The sequence below is a fragment of the Herpailurus yagouaroundi genome, unplaced genomic scaffold (genome assembly GCF_014898765.1).
Source record: "Herpailurus yagouaroundi ecotype Mexico unplaced genomic scaffold, PumYag 210, whole genome shotgun sequence".
In the NCBI taxonomy this organism is placed as follows: domain Eukaryota; kingdom Metazoa; phylum Chordata; class Mammalia; order Carnivora; family Felidae; genus Herpailurus; species Herpailurus yagouaroundi.
In genome coordinates, this window is record NW_024412441.1 from 3,686,184 (window position 1) to 3,709,128 (window position 22,945).

A 22,945-nucleotide genomic window follows, 5' to 3' on the forward strand; every position below is an offset into this window, starting at 1 on the left:
TAAGGGTTTGAATAGCAATAGGGATTCCTCTATGTAGGCCTGAGAATTTTCCAGATGAGTGCACACTGTTTCACCGCCCTCTTGAAAAGCATAGAATTCTTTTTACTATAGAGCAGGGCACTGACAGTGGTACCCAGCTTTGCCTTGGCAAAACAAAAACAAAAGCAAACACGTCCACACATTCTGCACTAGATTCATATGTTGTATCTATAATTTATCATGATTTATATAATTCCACTATATAGTTTAATTTCAGTATCCTGATTTATAATTTTTTTTTTCAAACATTTATTTATTTTTGGGACAGAGAGAGACAGAGCATGAACGGGGGAGGGGCAGAGAGAGAGGGAGACACAGAATCGGAAGCAGGCTCCAGGCTCTGAGCCATCAGCCCAGAGCCTGACGCGGGGCTCGAACTCACGGACCACGAGATCGTGACCTGGCTGAAGTCGGACGCTTAACCAACTGCGCCACCCAGGCGCCCCATGATTTATAATTTTTTAGAACATTTTGTAATTTTTTTCTAAGTAGGCGTCACACCCAGTGTGGAGCACAATGTAGGGCTTGAATTCACGACCCTGAGATCAAGACCTGAGCTGAGATCAAGAGTCAGGCCGTTAACCGACTGAGCCACCCGGGAGCCCCATTTGTTAGAACATTTTAGACATAGCCAGCATCCAAATTATTTTTTCTCTTGATTTTTGTTTTTAAAAAATAGTGTTGAAGATAACAAAATGTTTGTAGCCTGGCTGCATTCCATCCCAAAAAAGTACATGGTGAAAAAACATACATCCCCATTTAATTTCCTAAAAGGCATAAATTGCAGAGGACCTTAGAAAATTATTTAATTTCTTTTGAAGAGAACTGCTGTGTAATGTATATAGAACATGTCCTTCACAACTGTTTGATATACTCTCACCCCAGCAGCCGTTTCGAAGCAGTTGGAGACATGTGTCCTTGCTTTGTTCCTTCCTGGGTTTTGTATCTTGCAGTTCTGAATCCCCTAGTTTCCTTAGCTTCTCTGGATTTTACTCTCAGGGCTATCTAAGCACTTGGAGAGAATTTGCTTGCTGGATACCTGGAGTTCACCCACCCAAGTTTTGGCCTTGGAACTCTGTACCCTTAGCCCCTTGGGCAACAATTTTCATAAACCTCTATTCTAAGTGATTCTAACTAGTTCAACCTTTAGAACTAATGAAGGAAATGAGGAGGCCAAGAAAATGATAATGGACCAGTAGTAGCTAGACACAGTGGACTTTTCCATACATTGAATCTCTCCTAGCCTATCGAAAATATTTGCAAAGTTTTCAGTAGAAAGGGTTGTAGGATAATGAAATTCAAGTTTGTGTAATTTGCTTTATGGTAGGAGATATATGTGTGATTAATTGCAGAACTTTAACTGCATAACAGATTTGGTCACAGGTTCATTTAAGCTGAATTACCCTCAAGTAATCTTTTTTGCTTCAAATCTCAAAGTAAGAACTCCTCGCCATGTAGCAGAATGCTTGAATTGGTTCGGCTCCCTAAGCACCTCTTTTTGGGACTGGCAGTGCCCAAGTAGAGAAGAATCTTGACTTACCAGAGAGGTTGGGAGATAGAAGTTATGGAGTTAAGCTCTGCAGGAGGGTATTATATTGCTCCTTTTCCTTTCCAACACTCTTAGGTTTTATATAATGTAAATCTATTTCTGAAATTCAGCAAAGTGTCATTAATATATGATGCTTCTAGCAACCTTTCTGACGATTGAAGGCAGAACAGTACATTCCCTTAAGGAAATGAAAGCTTCTGAGTGGGTTTCTGACTGCCAAGGAGATGTGTTTCCAAAGTTTCCAGAGTCTGTAGGGCCGAAATAATTCTTAAAATTAATCTGAATTGGAGAGTTATGAAAGATAAGCAAACACTACAGTATTATATAAGGCACACAAATTAGGTTCAGAATTTAACTCTTCTGCAGATTTTGATTTTTTCAGCTTAATTCCTGATTTACCAATTTAATACTTACCTAGGTATTACCCACTGAATAATCTGGGTTATGACCCAAAAATTGTCTCCATTTTGTGGCAGAATGGTAATTAACTTATCTCTAATTCTGAAAGCTATTGTGAACAGAAAAATCTTGAGAGGACAGGTACACAGTGCCCTAGTTTCTAAGAAAAAAAAAAAAAAAAGAATAGTTAAGAGCCCCTGAACTGACATACCTGGGTTCAAATGCATATTTTCTAACCATATAACTGTGACTGGATTTGATTTAACTTGAATATATGTCTTTTTTTTTTTTTAACTTCATATAGTTATAGACACCTGGACAGCTATAGCTTGTGGACCAAATCCAGTTTGCCTCCTTTTTTGTTTTTTGGAAAATAAAGTTTTATTGGAACTCAGCTATTTGTTTACATACATATTGTCTATGGCTTCTTTCATACTACAAGGCGGAACTGAGTAACTGTTACAGAGACCACATGGTCCACAAAGCCTAAAATATTACTACCTGGCCCCACACAGAAAAAGTTTGTCACCTCCCACCAAAGACTGTAGTTTATTGATTTTTTTTTTAAATTTTTTTCAACGTTTATTAATTTTTGGGACAGAGAGAGACAGAGCATGAACGGGGGAGGGGCAGAGAGAGAGGGAGACACAGAATCGGAAACAGGCTCCAGGCTCTGAGCCATCAGCCCAGAGCCCGACACGGGGCTCAAACTCACGGACCGTGAGATCATGACCTGGCTGAAGTCGGACGCTTAACCGACTGCGCCACCCAGGCGCCCCTGTAGTTTATTGATTTTATGAGCCCATTGTTTGCCCTTCTTGAATGAGGTAGGTTTATGGAATTGGAGAAAATGTGGTCTCATCTGGTAGAGAAAAGAAATACTACCTTGGTAGTTATAATTTGAATTCTCATTGCCTTTCTATCACTTCTCTCTGTTGTTAACTTGGAAGGTCACATCACTGCTCTGATTCTTGGTGTCGTCATCTGTAACAAAAGGAAGTTGGTCTGTATGGTTCCCCGGTTCTTTCTTTCTTACCTTTCTATCAGTTAGAATTGTTCCTAGCTGTACTCAAAGAATACAGCTTTCCCTAACTATTCCTGCCCAAAATAACTTCTTCCTCTGAACTCTATAACATTGGTATATAGTTGCATATTGTATTGGAGTGTCTGTTTAATTTATATTATACAGTTACTTGTTCTTGTTTATTATTTTAAGTTCTAAGTTCCCTGAGAGTAGGAACTATATATTCTTCCTCTCCATATTCCTAACAGGTGTGTTAGAAGAGGACACTAAGTAATTGTTATCTTTTTTTTTTTTTTTTGTATTATGGAACTTTCAGGACATATAAACAATTGTCCCACATGTTCTAAAAGGATCTGGATCTAGTGGTTTTGCACTTACATAAAAGTAGTGAATGCTTTATTAGGGAAAGTTGTTGAGTTGAGACAGATTTACATGGATAGAGACAGGAAGTGGACTGACCTAGATATTTGTCCTAAGAGGAGCAGTTAGAGGATACAGTGAATTGGTTATCCTGCCCAGGTAGGAAAGAATTATAAGAACAGTTGTGGGAGATGATACGTCCGTATTGGAGATCTAAAATTTATATCCCTAATCCAGACTCTAATACACAGTTCTCATTATACTGGTGTAAGTGAAAATACTGGAGAATGCTTTATGTACTATAGTGTACAAGGGGAATCCAGTGTCTTAGCACCAGATTTTTTTTTGTTAATATTTATTGATTTTCTACAATGGACTTCAGAGTTTATTAAGATAATACAAAATGGGGCACCTGGGAGGCTCAGTCAGTTAAGTGTCCAGCTCTTGATTTCAGTTCAGGTCATGATCTCATGGTCATGACCCATGCAGGGCTCCATGTCAGGCATAGAGCTTGCTTAAGATGATATCTTTCCCTCTCCCTCTGCCCCTCCCCTGATCTCAAAAGAAAGAAAGAAAGAAAGAAAGAAAGAAAGAAAGAAAGAAAGAAAGAAAGAAAAAGAAAATGCAAAAGATGCGGCCTTTTCTCTCATCCCATATGATGAGACCAAGACGGACAGTCATCCAACCTACCTTCTTTCCTGGTTATTTGGTTTGTAGGGATTTAACCTTTGGAAGAATGTTTGGATAAGGTGTGCTTATACAGCTGTTATTACCTTACTTCTCATTGATATTTAAAGTAAGTAATGTCATTTTATTGCTATTGCAGTGTCTTTGTTCTCTGATTTAGAGATTGTGACAGTTTAGTTAGTTGTTAGAAATAAGTATAACTTATCATGCAAAGACATATCATGGCTAAAGCATTGGCACGGAAAGGTGGTAGTTATTTCAACTAGATCCAACATCAAGAGCCAAACTTATTTAATGGGAAACTTTGAAACAATATCAGAAAGACTTACCTCCCTTGGTTGGTCTTCAGTGTGTACATTAATGTGGTGAGAACAACGTAGTATCCACGGCAAGGGGCTGCCTGCCCATGCACCATATGGTTTCCATTATATTCTATTATATTAAGCTTAAAAAAAAAAAAAAAAAAAAAAGAAGAGGCACCTCAGACCAATGAGTAATTTCTAAATAGAATTTCAACTTGTTTTGAAAATACAGAAGAACACACAAAACTGTTTATCATTTTCAAGAACATCAAGCATTGGCATAATTTGTTTACTTCACTGTCTCACAAATGATAAAATATGTTTTAAAAAGGAAAGGAATTCATGATCACAGCAGATTCTGATTCAACAATGACCCAAAATAATAAAGGAGGACTGTACATTTTACTTAATTAAAAAAATTTGTTAAAAAATGTTTATTTATTTTTGAGACAGAGAGAGACAGAGCATGAGCAGGGGAGGGTCAGAGACAGAGAGGGAGACACAGAATCTGAAGCAGGCTCCGGGCTCTGAGCTGTCAGCACAGAGCCCAATGTGGGGCTCGAACTCACAAGCCATAGATCATGACCTGAGCCAAAGTTGGACACCCAACCAACCGAGCCACCCAGGCGCCCCGCTCATTTTTAATTGTTTGTTAGGTTCATGCAAGTTTCTAGATATGATATGGGGCACATAGAAGAAATCAGCCTAGGCTCCGAAAAATCTGGGTTTATCCCATGGTACATGAAAATAACACTGTATAAAATGTACTCATGAAGTCTATTACCATATCTACCCACCCTCGTCCAATGTGGATATCATTCAAAAGACAAGTATGTATGCCTGTGCATGTGTGTCATTGTGTTTATTGTAACAGTTCTTCTTAAGGTTTTTCATTAAAATTACTTCTTAATGGAAGAATTGCTGACTGTTTAAAACATTTCTTGAAAGTTTAAAGGAAGCTTCTACCTACAAATCTTGTAAGTATTAAAGAATGATAAGAGCTTTTTGGTTGGAAAATGTTTGGGTTAAGTGCAAGGTGTCATTCCTTTTGGTTTAGAGGATTGAGGACAGTATGGACTGAAATAAACTTGCTGTTTCATTTGTATACTGGATTAAAAAAATCTTTGTCTAGAATTTAAGGATGCTAGGGATAATTGTCTAGAATTTAGGGAAGCTAGGGGTAATTGAATTAATTGAACATTCAATTAAAAATCTCATGCCAGTTAGAAAATGTCTTAGCAATTATTCAAATAAGAATCCAAACCAGTTTATATGATATGACTGTGGTTGAATAGGACAAAGAAAAAGTGCAGGAAAAACAACATCTTATGATATAATATACCAACACACAGAATTAATTTTCCATTTGACTTCTAAAGATGGAGAATGGCAATTAAAATAGCAAAGTAAATACATAAGTGCATCATTTATAAATAAGAAGACAGAGGTAGAGGGCGTTTAGGAATTATTTTTATTTTTTATTTTTTTTAATTTTTTTTTTCAACCTTTATTTATTTTTGGGACAGAGAGAGACAGAGCATGAACGGGGGAGGGGCAGAGAGAGAGGGAGACACAGAATCGGAAACAGGCTCCAGGCTCTGAGCCATCAGCCCAGAGCCCGACGCGGGGCTCGAACTCACGGACCGCGAGATCGTGACCTGGCTAAAGTCGGACGCTTAACCGACTGCGCCACCCAGGCGCCCCAGGAATTATTGAATAACATTTTATAAAACAGACTGTCTTTGAGATGAGATGTGAAAAAATTTAGTGAACTCTCCTTCTGTGGATCAGATTGATGATTATCCATTTTAGGATCAGAGGCCAAATTCTAGGCCACAAAGGCAGATTGGAAGGACACACTTCCTTTGCCTCCTCTTTTTCTCTCTTCTACTCTGATTTCCTCTTCATCTTTCCTGTCCCTCCATGGAGATTGAAAGAAGCCAGAGGAAGATTATTGTTCTCTCATCCTCCTCCACCCGGCCACTGCCATCCAGCTACGGTGAGTGACAGGACTCTATTTTCCAACCTTTGGAGGAACCACCCGGGCCCTGCCTATCATAGCAGTGAAAATCAGTTTTCCACCATCCGTTCTTTAGCTGATGGAAAAACAAAATCATTGAGTCATAAAACTCATCTGGATTTCAAATTCATCTTTGAGAAAAAGTAAACTGTTGTTCTTGGATGAGCCCCAGGGACTGCTGCTTAATTTCTCAGTTCATTTTCCCCTCTTAGCTTATGTATGTATACGGGTCCCTCTATAGTTCCCTTATGAAAATGTGCATTTTTAATACCACAAAAGGAGGAAAAAAAACCATTTTTTGTAAATATTCTTTCAGTAAAATTGCAATCAATGTAGTCAGAGCTAACAAGCAGATGGATGTATTTGAATGCCATTATCTTGTGTACAACGATATTATCTGTTTCATGAAAAATTCAGTAGTTTGGGCTGCTTTAGTGAAGGGAAGATGGAAGTAAAAAAATAGCAAGAAAAACATGATCAGACTCAGAATCCCTGAGGGGGTCCCATTGCATCATTTAGCAGGAGAATGAGCAATGCCGGAGAAGCATGATGGTAGAGGCACTGTCTGTGTTCCTTATGGCATTCTTGGCTTCAGGTCCCATTTGAGCCCCACAGCTGTAGGTGGGAGCTCCTGGGCCTGCTAAAGCATCACACCGTGACATTTTTATCATCCGTCTAAGAGAAGAAAATAAATTTGCTAACAGAATAGAGCTGGCAGGCTCATACTACCTTGTCACATTCCAGACATCTCTTGGTCTGGCCTGAGCCAGAGGAAACCTAAGGGTGGGCCAGAAAATCTGTGATGGACATGAAGTAGACTTAACTAGTCTGGAGAAGAATGTGGGTTTTTTGAGAAAGGACTAGGTATTTTTGTTTTTTTTTTTATTGGAGATTTGATAAATGGAAATACTTGAGCTGCCAGGGGGATAGGACCTCAGTTTTATTCTCTATAGGCCAAGAATATATTGACGTGGGCAAAATGGCATAGGAATTTGTGCTGATTTTTTAAGATAATGCACATAGTGAGGAAAAAGAATCCAAGCAAGCCCTGTATATACACACAAAAATCGCAAAGTTTTCTATCATCTGACGTGGGAATACGAACTCCTTAGCAACCTCATACAAGGTGACATCGACTTATTTCTCCAAATTGGCCTATTTCTTTCTTCACTGAATAAATTCTGTGCCATAACACCCCCCCCCCCCCCCCACACACACCTCCTCTTTGTTTGGCTTGGAATATCCTATCCTAATATCTTAGAGCTTTTTGAAATCTTATCCTTCCAAAAAATGTACTTTAAGTTTTATTATTTTAGTGAAGGCTACCTGGGTGGCTGATTTTCTTTCCTGAATATCTATTAAGTGTGGTTTGTACCATGCATTTTTCACAAGGTAGGCCTTCTCTTGGATTGTTGCTCATGACATCTTCATGTCAGCAATTGGACTTTGAGTCATTTGAGGTTAATCTTTGTGACTCCAACATCTAACAAACTTCTCTAAACACATTAGGCAGCCAGAAAGTATAAGATCAAGACTGGCATAATTCATGTTTTTGCAATTAAATTGTATGAATGATGGCATTGGATTATTATAGAGAATGCAAATTAATGAGGTGTTATTATCACAAGATTTCATGTAAATAGTTTTCCTTCTCTTAATAAGACGAAACTTTAAAAACTTTGCTTTTGTTAACGTCTCTGGGTTATCTCAGTAAAGAAAGATAGTGATGTGAATTAACTTTTTCAGGAAAAATAGTGTAAGACTACCAGCTTGATGCAAGTATCCTCAGAAAAAATTTCAAGAAGCATAGATCATATATATGTCAAATATACACATATAAACACACACATATGACTATAACATAGCACATGATAATTAAGACAGTAGTACTTAAATACATTTCTTCTACTGTAGTAAAACCAGGGGCATTGTATGAATTAAGTTTTCTCTGGGGGAAAATTGTTTCACATTGGATCTTGGAGAACTGGGGGTAGATCTTGGAGATATGAGACTGGGCTGGGAGAATATTCATGACCTTTTCCAGTAGACAGATATTTATTTCCATTATATAGATTCCACAGTCTTAATTTTCTTCTTGACTTCTTCTATGTACTCCTTTTCCTGTGTCTTTTCTTTTTCCTTCCAGTCTTGAGATTTTCCTCACTTTGATCCATCTCATTCTATTCTTTTTTTCATCTTCTGTTCCTCTCTTAGCCAGTAATGACCATAAAATTTCATTGGACATAGTTATTTAACACTTTTATTAAAATAATATGTAATTTTAAAATCACTCTGCTAATATTACATCCTTACCTTTTTATATGCTACATTAAAATTATAGTCTTTTTATCTACATACTTCACTAGTAGTGAAATTAACATGATTTTCATTCATTCTAATATTAAAATACTTTGAATAAAGTACATTTTAATTTTTTTTACTTCTAAATGATGCATCATGAGAAGTGATGAAACAAAGGATTTTTCTTCATGATGAAAAACGTGACCATTTCTATTAAAAAATTTCCCTCTCTTGTGAGGAAGAAGTGAGGCAGGTAGTTAGATACTTTATAGAGATGTGTTTTACAATTTGTAAGTGGACAAAAATACTATATTTAAATTCATGTAAAAATCTAATAGAAATTACCTGAAGAGTGAAATAGCAGAGGATAGAGTTTTTTGTTTGTTTTTCTGGGTTTTTTTTTTTTTTTTGGTAGGATACTAACTGAGTATGCAATTTATGTTAAATTCTAGCAAATGAAAAACACTAGACAAATCACTTTAAACTGTGTAAGTCAATGGGTTCTTTTATAAAGAAAGTGCACATTTTATATTTATTGAGTATAGATAACTTGAATATAATGGCAGAAGTATCTGTGAGCCAATGTGGGATATAAGGTATTTAATATTTGTTTTCTGATTTACTGTCTTGGAAATATGTTAGGGACTATGTCTTTAAGTTTGACCTGGTGTATTGCATATAGTACAGAGTAAAAATGCTTGCAAGGTATTCTTGGCTGGAGGTTGGAAATCTTCAGATTTAATGAGATTTATATTAAGAACTGTGGCCAGTTGTTGCAGTGACAGTAAGTGACACCTGAGTATAAGACCCACAGAAATGTCATCATATTTGTTGGTGCAAATTTTAAAGAAATCTACTCTTGTGGTCATCATGACTGGTGGTGAGAATGAGTTCTGGCTGAGAAAGCAGTGTCTGTGTCATAGTTTTTGTTGTACCCAGAGCTCCAAATACAGGAGAAGCCTTTATTAAATGCTGTTTTTAGGAGATAGGAGCTTTAAAAATAAAAATGGGCTGCTTGCTCCCACTCTGTGAAATGTTTCCTGTACTCTAAAATAATTGAGGGTAACATTATTGTGGTTTTTTTTGAGAGTAACTTTAGACCTTGAATCAAGAACATCATGTAAGTATGTTATTTTAAATTCTCTATTACTATATAATAAATTGAGGAGACTATATTGGCACCGACTTGCCCCTCATTTAGCTCTCAAAATGACAGCTTTCACTCTATCAACTTGTAAGCATTGTTATTCTGCCTATCCCCATGATTATGAACAAATTAAAATTCAAGATCGAAATATTGGTATCAGTTGAGAAAGCTGCCAAGTCTTTAAGAAGACCGTATCTTTTATGATAAAGTCAGAATTTATTCTTTGGAGCAAAAAAATGGCAGGTATACATTCCTAATTTGGTCTGATTTCACTGTTTTCTAGAGGCTCGAGGAAGGTTAGAAGGGAAGTTATGGGATTAAAAAAAATATTTAATCTAAGTTGTAAAGGAGCTTGGAACCACACCACAAGCATCATAATTAACTTTAATAATTATAAATGTAAATGCAGACAAGCCACAAGGTTTTAATGGTGTGCCACATGCTTCTGCTAATTATTTTAGAGTTTGGACACATTCAGTGCCAGCTAATTATAAACCCTGCTATGGAAATCATCTGTTTATATTAGACTTATTGATCTCTAGTGTTTAAGCAATATGAAAAGGGAAATCTACAATGCTGGACCATCTGCTTTGTATTCCTAATTGCTTTTAAGGAATCAAATATATAAATAGTCAGCTTTTTATATATTGGGCTTCAAACTCTTTCAAGAAACATATTGTGCAAACCCAAGTGAATTTAAAAAAAAAGCCTATTTAGAATGTTTCTTCCCTGGCTCCTCTCAAGGACCCTCCACCCCCTTACCCTCAAAATACCCTCCTCTGACCTTTTTGCAAGATCTTGAAAGCATATTTTCTCCCAGATCTCACAGACTGGTCAAGGTAGCTGAGACTTCAGATATTTACCCTGTTTTAATTATATCTTTTCATTTCCTCCCTAAGAAGGAGCCCTTTTCCCAATCTGTCCCCACCTCCTTATGGTCTTGAATATTTATTGCCATTTCACACTATGGGGAAGATGGCAAGGAATGAATGTCCAGGCAAATGGTTCCATCTTGTAGGAGATGTTTAACTTTATGGCAAATTAAATCTACTGGTGTGTGGAATAGATGCCAGTTAGTAGGACCAGACAGCATTACCTCTCATCACTAACAAGTCTGGCGGGCAAGTCTTTTCTCCACTTTGAGTCTTGTGGGCCGCCTGAGTGGCTCAGTCGGTTAAGCGTCGGACTTCGGCTCAGGTCATGATCTTGTGATCAGGGAGTCAGAGCCCTGCATTGGGTTCTGTTCTGACAGCTCAGAGCCTGGAGTCTGCTTCAGATTCTGTGTCTCCCTCTCTCTCTGACCCTCCCCTGCTTACACTCTATGTCTCTCTCAAAGACAAATAATCATTTAAAAAATTTAATTTTGAGTCTTGTGATTCTACAGGGAGGTTGGGTTTAAATGAAGAAAGAATTGACTTCTTAGAATGGGGTTGTTTGCTTCATCCATTATTGCCTAGATGGTTATTAGAGTGTTCCAATAACTGGCTTAAAAAAATCTACATATTGGAAAAGACTCCTTTTAAAAATCCTTATTTGTCCCTTTGAGACACCCATATTAAATCATAAAATTATTAACTTAAATTAGTGATTTCTATTAGTTACTCCTATTAAACTAAGAGTTCCTCTTCCTAGGGTCCTACCACTCACATATCCCACCAACACTAGCAAGTAGAGGCAAAGAAACAAAAACAAAAACAAAAACCCCCAAAACAAAAAACAAGTGCCTTTACTGGTGTTTGAGAAGAGGTACTGATATGGTTCGTCATGCTCTAATGACAAGATTTAATTTAAAAATACCTGCTACTGTCAGTAATGTGTAGTCACATATTTTGGGTAAACATTTGTATAATATATATGGACATACACAGATTCCAAGGTTTCTTAAAATAACTAAGTATGTCAGAATGGTTGTGACTTTTCTCTGGTGAATATCTATTAGAAATCTGCTCCTCTGAGATATTTTATCTGACTCTCAAAAAGGCCCTACTCTTTCTGCTTTTTTCTGTAGTTTCGAATGGATGTTCTCTTACCTACCACTTAGTCCTTGTACCATGGGCTGCTGCTTCTCTGAGTTTTAATGTCGGCACATGTATAATTGTAGGGCAGGCCTTCTGTATAATCTAAGTTCATTCTAATCAGAGCTACAGGTTTCCTTCAGCTCTGCGGTGAAAAGAGAATATTCAAAGTCAGAAAGAAATTAGGAGCTTTGTTAAAAGGTGCTTTAAACAGCCCATGTTCCCCCACGCCCTCAAAGAAAGTTACAAATCAAGAGAGCACAATTGGTAGCTACATTATCAAAGCCCTTCTGATAATGCTACCATTTAAATTGGATAATATTGTTTAATGGGCTTTTTAAAAGCAGCCATCCTTCGGATCTGACACTCCAGCATGATTATCTTCCATTCCCATTTAAGATTACAACAGTCCGGTGATAATTATAACATCCATTTCCATCTGGAGTTCAAGGGACTCATACATGTGAATATGGAGAGAGAGTTGAGCAGCTTCTGTTCATAAAGTGGACACTAATTTGATATTTGTGACACCTGCCATTCTATTTTCCATTCCTATCGCCTACATGAAATATCTTTTCCCCAGGTCTTTCTTGCCACCAGCAAGTTGTGGTAGTTTTCTATGTGTTGGCTTCATGATATTGCTTTTATGGACACTAAAAATAGAAAAATAGAAAAATTATTGTCACCCAAATTTTATTTTCTGTAAACTGAGATAATTTCAAAGGTGCAGTTTGCTCATTTTTAGTTGTTATTTAACAGAACTTCCATTGTCTTAGCATTAAACTCACATATTTCCTAATTTCTCTCAATTTCTCCTGAAGAAGCAAGGATTTTTATTACTAGTGTTTTTTTTTGTTTTTTTTTTTTTTTTTTTTTAAATCTAAGACCAAAGAAAGTGCTTGGTACATATTAGGGCTTTAAAATTTGTTAAAGCATTATTGAACAGATGATTTTAACAAATATTTACATTATCATCAGAGTTCTTATTTAGATCAGCTGCTAAAAAGTGGAGAATTATTAGGGTGAGGCATATGAAGGTACATTTTTGTAGGTAGAAAAGAGCCGAGCATCAGCAATTTCATATGGTTCAACTTAATACTTTCTGTCTTTTAAAAAAATTATCTCAGCACCCAACGTGGGGCTCAAACTCACAACCCTGAGATAAAGAGTCCCACGGTCTATGGACCGAGCCTGGCAGGTGCCCCCATCTCAGTTCTTTCTAATACAATAGTCTTATCCCTCATGTATTTTCTTGATAAATGAGAGTGTGTGTGTGTGTGTGTGTGTGTGTGTGTGTGTGTGTGTGTGTTTAATGGAATTAAGCAATTCTTTCTTAGCTATAGTAGTACATTGAGAAAAGCCGAAGTGGTGGGACAAAGCTTTTGGCTGGTAAGTGTGACTTTTATTGATTAATTGTGTGTATTTTATCAGCCATGAAATGGGAAATTTGGCATGTGCTCACACAAAGTTTCTACTTCGACAATTACAGACCAAGCTATTTTACAGATTCTTTCTTGTGTATATTAGGTGTGGATTTGGTATCGCAGACACTTTTCTTTCTGGTGAGACTCTTCACAGGTCACATGGAATTTCCCTCCACTAGAAAAACCTGTCTTGGACATTGGGTTGGGTTGGGTTGGGTGTGTCATTCTGTCAAATCTACATCCTATAGGATTGCCTACCTGTCCCTGTTTTGGATTGTTGGCATTCTTCTTTTTGAGTTTATTGAGGAAATTAGCAGATTAATGGCAAGAACCATAACCTACTCTACATACCAGACATTTAGAAAAGCAAGACAAACTGTGACAAGATCTGCAGTAATGGTTTAAATATGATGTGTCATGAATATCAGCACCAATTCATAAAAGGCATTTTCAAAACGTGTTTTAAATTGTATTACACATTTTTTTTTATCCTACAATGGCTTTGAGATGGACTGATCATGCTTAGAAATTTTTGAAATTTGGATTTATTAGGTTCTTATCATATGCCTCCCCATGAACTCACACTTTGAAACTAGTGTGGCTTTCTCACACATTCTATATTTTGGATAATAATCACCTAAATACTAATCACCTAAAAGGGGCCAAATGTTATCAGAGTATTAAATTTGAAATTCATTTTGTGTTTGCCTCATGTTTTTTTCTTTATAAATTACACATACTGATTGTCTTTTATTCTTTATTTCTATAGTGAAATAATTTAAACTCTTAATTTTGATTAGCATTAACCCTGTTACTAACTTCCGTTTTAGTGGTGAAAACCATTAGGGTGAAAATGGAAACTCAGTAAATTTCCCTCAGTGAAGACTGAATCTTAGTGTGATAATCCAATCAGCCTAGTGAGGCTGTGATGTCCTCCAAATATACAAAACATAGGATGAGATAATTGAATTTGGCCTCTGGAGTTCTAAGAAGACCACAGTCTGGGGATGCATGGTGTCCTCAAAGGATTAGGACAAGATTGCTACTCATATAATTCAAATAATTCCCATTTTTGAAGCCCCATCCAAACTTTTGCATTAGAATCCCAGAAACAGCACTCTTTGGGTAGTGAAACATACATTCCTCCCTCCTTTATCTGTTTTTAAAGTAGGTACAATACGGAATGGGTGATTGTGCCATTTTACATTATTTCTTTTACATTACAATGGGAGCTTCCTAACTAAATTTTGAGTTTCTGGCAAACATTGTGAAATAGCCAAGATATTAAACTCTCCTAGGTTAAGAGTTGGACTGACCTCCCCCCCGCAACCATAGTGGGGCTTTTGAGGAGCTATAATTGGGGTTCATGAGATGCCATCAGAAAATCCCTGTTAACATTTCGTTCATTGCAGAAGTCTTTTGGGGGGAACAAATAGGAATATTTTAGAGTTGTAAAATGAACGTTAGAAACTAAACTTTCATTTTCTTTGATTACATGATGGAAAGGGTTAAAATTTTCTATGTAGATCACTGAAGTTTTATTATATAAGATGACCTTAGGAACTGTCATCTCCCTTGAATTTATACAAAGAATTCAAAGTAAAGGTTTTCTAGGTTACACTTCTTTTTTCAACCCTTTGTCCTGTCAGCTCAGTCCTTGATATCTTCATCTGCCGACATGCCCAGATGTGCAGTGAATGTTGATTTGAGCTGGCCCCTCAACCCCTCCCTGCTGGTGTCATTAAAACCAGGGAGGCAGCGGCTCCCCTGGCATCTTTGGCACGGCTTGGCTTTACACTGCGGACTAAATTATTGATGAAGAGCACTTCTGTCGCAGTGTGTTTTACCCACCTTTAAATGAAACAGTGAGGATTGAGCTGTCACTGCCTCCTCACTCCCTGCAACTTCTACATGACATTTATGATGTGGTTCAGATTGCACCGAAGCAATTAATTTCCAGTGGAGTCTGCACTAAGAATGAAGATCCCTGACAATTACCGAGGGCTGGTTTCTCAATGAGCATACGACACACTCATCAATACTGTACACAAAAGGAAAACATCAAAATTTATGTAAAAGGGTCTCTGGGATTTGTGAACCTTTCCTCCTCCTCAAATGGAGTTCTGGATTCCAGGACTTTGTTTTCATATTGTGCATTTGGTCCGTCTCTCTGTATTTCTCTGAAAGGATGGGTGGACTTACCTTATCTGCACATATTTTACAGATGCCTGCCAACATTTTTCTACAGTTTTGTTGGCCACATTATATATTTATTCTAGATGAAGCTTTTGTCTGCTTGATTTTGCCAGTAAAATATTATTCGATATTTGCATTCAGTTCCTCAAATGATTCTGTTACAGTAGTATATTTTTCAATTCATCCAATGAATGAAATAAGCAGCATATGTATGCGTATATGTGTGCCTCTGCACCTGTATATGTATACTTAAATATGTATATGCATATGTGTGTTGTGTGTGTATATATGTATTTATATGCATATTTTTCATAGAATACAAAAAATATTTCAGGTATATAAAATCTAATATTTGATCAGTTATCATAAAACATATTTTTTTACCTTTTTCTTTTTAAAAACCATAAAAACTCAATTCAGATTAGCTTGGGGAAAAGACAGTCTTCATTATATAATATTTAAAAGACATGCAGTTTTAGTATTTTTGAGAATATGTGTTAACATCAACCTAGGCTATTCATATCATTTAAAAATTCTTAAAATGATCATATATACATATAAAGATATTTGTAATTAGCCTATCCTTCTGAAGGCGTGGATAGCAATTATTTTCTTAAATATGTATTTTTCCTGGATTCCTGTTTGCAATATTAATTTTTCTAGTCAACTTTTTCCTCATAGGTAGACTTCTGTTTTGTCTAAACTGCCTGATACTCAGCAAGAGAGTATTGTAAATTAATGAGTTTTTAATTTTTGATTTAGTTCTCATTTAAATACTAGTGCTTTAGAGCCCGTGGTTCACATGTTAACAGGCAAAATAGAGTCATTCTGTGCAAAGGTGCTTCTGGGACGCAGCTGCATCCATCTTTATTGCAAAGGAACCATTTAGCGAGGTATTAAGGAGTGGGGATTTCCGGTGGTAAATTCAGATGAGATCCAGGAAGTAGTTTGTGCACTAGGAGATTGCAGTTTGACAGGATATATATTGTATCCATCAGATAATTGAGGACTCCCAGAAGCAACATCACAACCTTGGTGAAAATCAAAAGGCATTTTATGTGCCATTATTCACCTTCATGTACTCTCTGTCGTCAGTCCATACCCACTTTCAATATTTGTCTGGTGAGGTGGACCAAAGAATGGGAGAGTACTTATTGTATTTGTCTTACCCAAATTTGATGTTTTCTAGCCTTGTTGAAATCAAGATAAATATTAAATGAAGGATTTCTCCTTAGTATTCAGAACTTGAAGAATTTTGGAATTCTTTAAGATAGCTTATTGTACTAAGTCACCCTTTCTGTACTTCAAGAGGTGATTGTTCAACAGGATAAGTTTCAGGAAAGAAACCCCATCTTAGTATTACCTCATCTTGCCTCAAATACTGTGTACATTCTGTACATATGTACACTGAAGAAAAAAATAGTCTATTTTGGCCTATCATTTGGTCTAAAGTGATACAGTCCCCCGACCTCCCCCTCCCCCCAAAAAAGGAAGAAAAAGAAAAGAAAAGAAAAGAAAAGAAAAGAAAAGAAAAGAAAGAAGGAAGAATGAAATCTCTCATTGCTTTCGATCATGATGTTTTGGGCACACTTGTGCATGCACTCATACACATACATACACAAATAAGTTGATAATGGCAATGCTATTTGGAGATATTTTTTAAGTAAACCATGCCCTTTTTGACCTAAGAGACATATGAGAAGACTTTGGGATATCAGAAAAGAAAATTCTAATTATTATCTATCTAAAAAATATTAATGATGATCCATTTTTGAGTACTTATTCTACTTCCCAGGCACCCTGCAACGATGTGATCTCCTTGACTCCTCACAACAGATTTTTGAGGCACTCTTATCTTTCTCATTTGATAGGTGAGGACAGAGTGTGTGCATAATTTGTTTAAGGCCAAAGAGCCAACTGGTAGCAAAGTCAAGACTCTATCTTAGGTCTTCCTTACATCAAAGTCCAACTACTTTTTTTTAATGTTTATTTATTTTTGATAGAGAGAGAGAAAGAGAGAGAGGGTGGGGGAGGGACAGAAAGAGGGGGAGACAGAGGATCTGAAGCAGGCTCTGTGCTAACAGAGCCTGATGTGGAGCTTGAACTCACCAACTGTGATCATGACCTGAGCCATTGTCAGACACTTAACCGACTGAGCCACCCAGGTGTCCCAAAGTCCAACTTCTTATTGGTCTACTATATTAGATTTTTTGGTGGGTATACTTCCCTCTGTTTTGTATGATTCCTCATTTCTAAAACTATTTTTACTTGTGCAGAAAAAAAGTGGTGAGCTAATTCAGTCACTGGTTCTATTTTTTGTCTTTTTAGTTGGAATCCGGAATCTGGGGCACATTCTTTGCCTTTTTCATGTAATACAGATAGTGGTGACATTTGCCTACTACTAATGGATAGATGAAAACATGATCAACTGACACTTGTAAAACTTACAGTTTATGCTTCAGAGTGTTTGTTAGAGGTTTTTTTTTTTTTTAATGTGAAGAAAATAGTAGACTTAGGTTATGCGATTAGTTATATAAAACGTTTATACTGAAAGCCCACCATTATTTAATATTCAGCTAATTTAAAAATCATTATTTGACTGTACATCCTCAAGTCATAGACCTATGAGACTTTCCTCTTCATTTAATAATTCCTGCCACCCACATTGTATATCTTTGGCTCACTTATTCTGGGTCTTTGAGTCAGATAGCTGAGATTTTTCTAAAATAATGTTCCTGGGGTCTTCCAGAATCACCAGTAAATCACTTTCAGACTGTTGTGTTTCTCTTGGCCTATAGCTGTTGAGTTGTGAATGGAATGCTTTCTCACTGAATTGAAGTTGTTAATATGAAGAATAAGCAAATGAATTTACCTGTTCTAGGTTGAATACCTGGCTGAATATTTTCAGAAATGGTGTATTATCTGGAAAAACAAAACTTTCTTAGATAAAGTAGTACATAGTAGAAAGAGATGGAATAGGAGTTTAAAGACCCGAGTTCACATTAAAGATACTCTACTTAACCTCTATAGTCCTGAGCAAGTCACTTAACATATGAAATTGTTTTACCATCTATAAAATGAGGATAATTTCACCTGATATTACCACTTCTCAGGTTATTAGAGTTTTAATAGCTAAGATATGGAAACAACTTAAATATCAATTAATGAATGGATAAAAGATTGTGATATATATATGTGTGTGTGTATATATATATATATATATATATACATATATATATACCTATGTGTATATATATGTGTATATACACATATATATGTGTATATATATACACAGGTGTATATGTATATATATACACAAGTGTATATATATATATATACACACACATATATATGTATATGAATATATATATATATTCAATGGAATATTATTCAGCCATGAAAATAAGTGAAATCTTGCTATTTGTGCCAACATGGCATTATGCTAAAAGAAATAGAAAGAGAAAGAAAAGCACTGTATGATTTATCTTATATGTGGAACCAAAAAACCCCCAAACAAACCAAAAACCAAAACCAAACAGAACAAAAGACCCACTAAGCTCTTAGACACAGAGAACAGATTGGAGTAGGAGAACAGAGGTGGGGGATGAGGGTGGAGAAATGGGTGAAGGGAATCTAAAGAGAAAAAAAAAGTGAATATTTTACATTAAATTAGAGACGTTGAATTGGAATTGAAACTTATGGAGTTCAGAAAACCTTTTATGAGCTAATTTCCAACAATAATAAGAAACTAAACATCTAGGTTAAAATGTCCTTTTTCTACATATAAGAATAAAAATAAAAGTAAATTAACCCGTATAAGTGCAGCTATAATTAAAGGAAAGAAAGTAATAGAAAGATAAGGAAAGATGTCAGATCATCTTAGTTCTAGTGTATATAGTGCTTTCACTGTGTGTTTCATCAGTTTAAAATGATTTAACCTCATTTATCTGTAATTCCTTTAGGGGAAAAAAAAGAGATGATGTATGTGGAAAACATTTTCAATGGTAAGCTGCTAGACAAATATAAAGGCACCATTGCTAGAACTTTTCATATGTGTTCCACATGATAGATCCATCTAAAATATCAAACTCAAAGAAGGAGGATTGTGTTCCGCGTCATAACAAAAAATTCAAATTACCTTGACTCGGGCAAGATTGAATTTGTAAAAAAGAAGGGCAGAGGTTGCAGTCTAGGGTGGACACAGTGTTTCTATTCTGTCTTCAGGGATTCCATATCTGTCTTTTCTGCTCTGCCATCCTACCTCATGGCTTCAATCCTCAGTATCACCTTAGAGCCCCAAATTGACTATTAGAGGTCTAGTAATTGCACCTGTATTCTCGGCTAGGCTTTGGAAGATGAGGGGGGCAGGACCAAAAGGACGAAAAAGGGCTAGGGGAAGGCCAAATACAGCTCTTCATAAAGAATTTTCCTAGAGCACCACCCCATGATTGCTACCTTTAATTCATCGTGAGGCTGGGAAATGTTTTCTTCTAGCTGGGTAGATTCCTGGAGTCCTCTTGGTGAATGAGAAGGAGATCATGGATATTGTAGGCAACCAGTGACCCATGCTATGTGACTATATGTGATTTGGATTATCTCCATGGTAGAATATGTTTGACATAATGATGGTGATTTTTAAAAAAATTCTCTATAATTTTAGTCTATTGAAATACCTTACCTCAAACATTTCCAACCTGGATATTTTTCAGCATAAATTCAGTAATGATAATTATAAAAATTAGCATTTGTAGGGGCACTTGAATGGCTCAGTTGGTTGTGTCCCGCTCTTGATCTCAGCTCAGGTCATGATCTCATGGTCCCTGCACTGACAGCACAGAACATGCTTGGAATTCTCTCTCTCCTTCTCTCTCTCTGCCCCTCCGTCACTCATGCTCACATTCTCTCTCTCTCTCTCTCTCTCAAAATAAATAAATAAACATAAAAAATTACCAGTTTGTAATTTTACTAAGGATACTTTGTCTAGAAAAATTAGATTTTTATTATGCTATCTTGGTGGTATTACAGTCATATCTGAATTAGGGCAACAAACATGCATTATGAAATAAGAATCACTTCCTCTTCAGTTCTCCAGAAAATGATGTAATTTTTTAAGAACCAATTGTAGCATGGGATATTTGGGTAGTTCCAGGATATTCCAGCATTTGAGGAGACATATGGTTTTTAGTAACCTTACCTGAGCTTATTTTCTCAAAAATGATTTCAGAAACCTTTAGAAACCCCACTAAATAAAATGAATCAATACAGGTAAATGAGCTAGTATACATAAAACACTTAGAACAGTGCTTAGCATAAAAGTAACTTCTCTGGGGGTGCCTGGGTGGCTCAGTCAGTTAAGCATGCAACTTTTGGTTTTGGCTCAAATCCTGATCTCATGGTTCGTGAGTTCACTATCAGTGCAGAGCCTGCTTGGGATTCTGTCTCTCTTCCCCCCGCCCCTGCCCCTACCCTGCTTGTGCTCTCTTTCTCTCAAAATAAATAAACTCTAAAAAAGTAACTTCTCCATAACAGTAGCTTTATATTGCATTATTTTTAGTGTTAAAATGGCGTTCATTAATAAATATATCAAGGCTTTTTGAAGAGAGAGTTAAAAAAAGATGGAGGGAAGTGCTTTCTCTTTCTAGGCCTCACAGGACAGAAACATATTGACCAATGTATACCCTATGTGATAATGAAGTTTCTAAAAGGAACATTCAATCCATTTCCCTTTGTCCCATTTTCCAAATTAAAAACAATTCAATATGCTTACTACATAGCAATATAATTATGTGATTTTTAGAGTGCAATTCTTGTAGCATGCATAATGGGCATTGCCATGTTTTCTGCTTGCCCAACACGAGAAGTTCTGTCTTCAGTGGGCTGAATTACTTATTCTTTTGTGTGAGTCTTGTCAGGCACAATCATACTTCCCAGTAAAGACACTGTAGGTCCAGTGTCTCTCCATTCTCAGTGAGTGAAGGTGTGGACACATATCTGAAGTGCCATTGATTGGATGTTCCAGCCTGAGATTTTGAATCTAGATGATGATATAAAGATGCTGAGTTTTTTGGGGGACTGACGATGGTGCTGGAGTAGAGTGAAGTCAAGTCTATACCACCCCTGTGCTGTGTCATTGGTGGTGTTCTCTGCTACCTATCCACCCACCTCCTATGGTTCCTATATATTTTCTCAGCTAATTCTCCAGTTGGTCCATCAATTACAGAAGGCCCTACTGATCCTCCCAAGAATTTATTTTCTGTTTATATTAGCCAAATCTGGCTTCACTTACTTGCAGCCGAGAACCTTGATTAGTTCAATATACACCAAAAGACTGAGAAAAAGAAATGCTAAAACATATATGGAACATGCGAAATGAGAGCTCCTTTTTGAGTAGACATAATTAAGGGAAATGGGGAAACATTAGAAGTAATAACACTGCATTAGTTTTTCTTTTGTTTTTCTGATTACATTCTTAGAAAATATGAATGGCACCCATAGCTTGGAAGTCCCTTGTCACTGAATTGCCTGGTATATTTATTAAAAGTGTCATTTTTCTCCAGTGAACTCAAGCAAACTCAAAAGGCCTATACCTATTTGTTTTATAAGTATTAGTGGTAAAATTGCCAAATAAACATCTCTCAATTTAGTGATAATTTGGCTAATGTTCATGGTATAGTTGTCTCTTTTCCCATGAGAAAGTGAAATGAGCTTTGGATCTGAATGTTGAACCTTCTATTAATGACAAATTTTTCTGGTCAGAATGGAGGCAAGTATTTCTTTTGTTATCCTGACTGATTTTTCCCTTGTGCTGCCTTTCCACAGGACAGCCAGGAGAGATTGCTATAGAACTAATTAATGTCTGATAGACAGATTGAACCAAATACCAGAGGAATTCAGAGAATTGTTTATTAGCTCTTATAAAATATAACCAAAGTCTAGAAACATGTAGATAGCATTATTGTGTGTAGATAGCAAATATGTGAGGTAATTTTCTTGCTTATTTGAGCGAAATTAGTCTATTTAAGAGAATTAATGTTACACTCTTTTCCAGGCTATCTCAATTACTTGATGTGTTGGTAGGTGCAGAGGTATGTGTGAAATATTTCCTGGGAAGGAAGCACTGTGCTTTCATAGACCTCTATTGTCTCTGAGTAAGCTACCACAGGGGAGAAATAAGGGTCATGTGTCATATATGCATAGCCAAAGTATAGAAGATTTATGACTTAGTGAATATGTAGATATAGTAGTGTTCTTGACCAATCTGGCAAGCTGTCCTTGAGTATGTCTGAGGTTTCGCATTAAAAAAAAACTACTTCAGAGAGAGAAAGAGACAAACAATTATATACCTGCTGTCTCTGAACAACGGGGTAGCATTCTCTGAATTCACAAACATAATGACTGCTCATCCTATTCTCTTGGGAGAGTGAGGTGGGAATTTCCATATTTTGTTTTCGAGGCACTTTCAAAGCCATTTACTGCTATAAT

At 36.5% G+C, this 22,945-nt stretch overlaps 1 long non-coding RNA gene across 1 annotated transcript; it reads right to left on the reverse strand.

Annotated features, from left to right (window-relative positions):
- Nucleotides 1-2,794: 2,794 nt before the first annotated feature.
- LOC121016199 (uncharacterized) lies at nucleotides 2,795-20,252 on the reverse strand. Its single transcript, XR_005784157.1, has 4 exons — nucleotides 20,142-20,252; nucleotides 11,859-11,988; nucleotides 4,388-4,503; nucleotides 2,795-2,971 (listed from the first exon to the last, which is right to left on the reverse strand). It is a non-coding gene; the product is annotated as an uncharacterized LOC121016199 (long non-coding RNA).
- Between the last annotated feature and the right edge of the window lie 2,693 nt (nucleotides 20,253-22,945).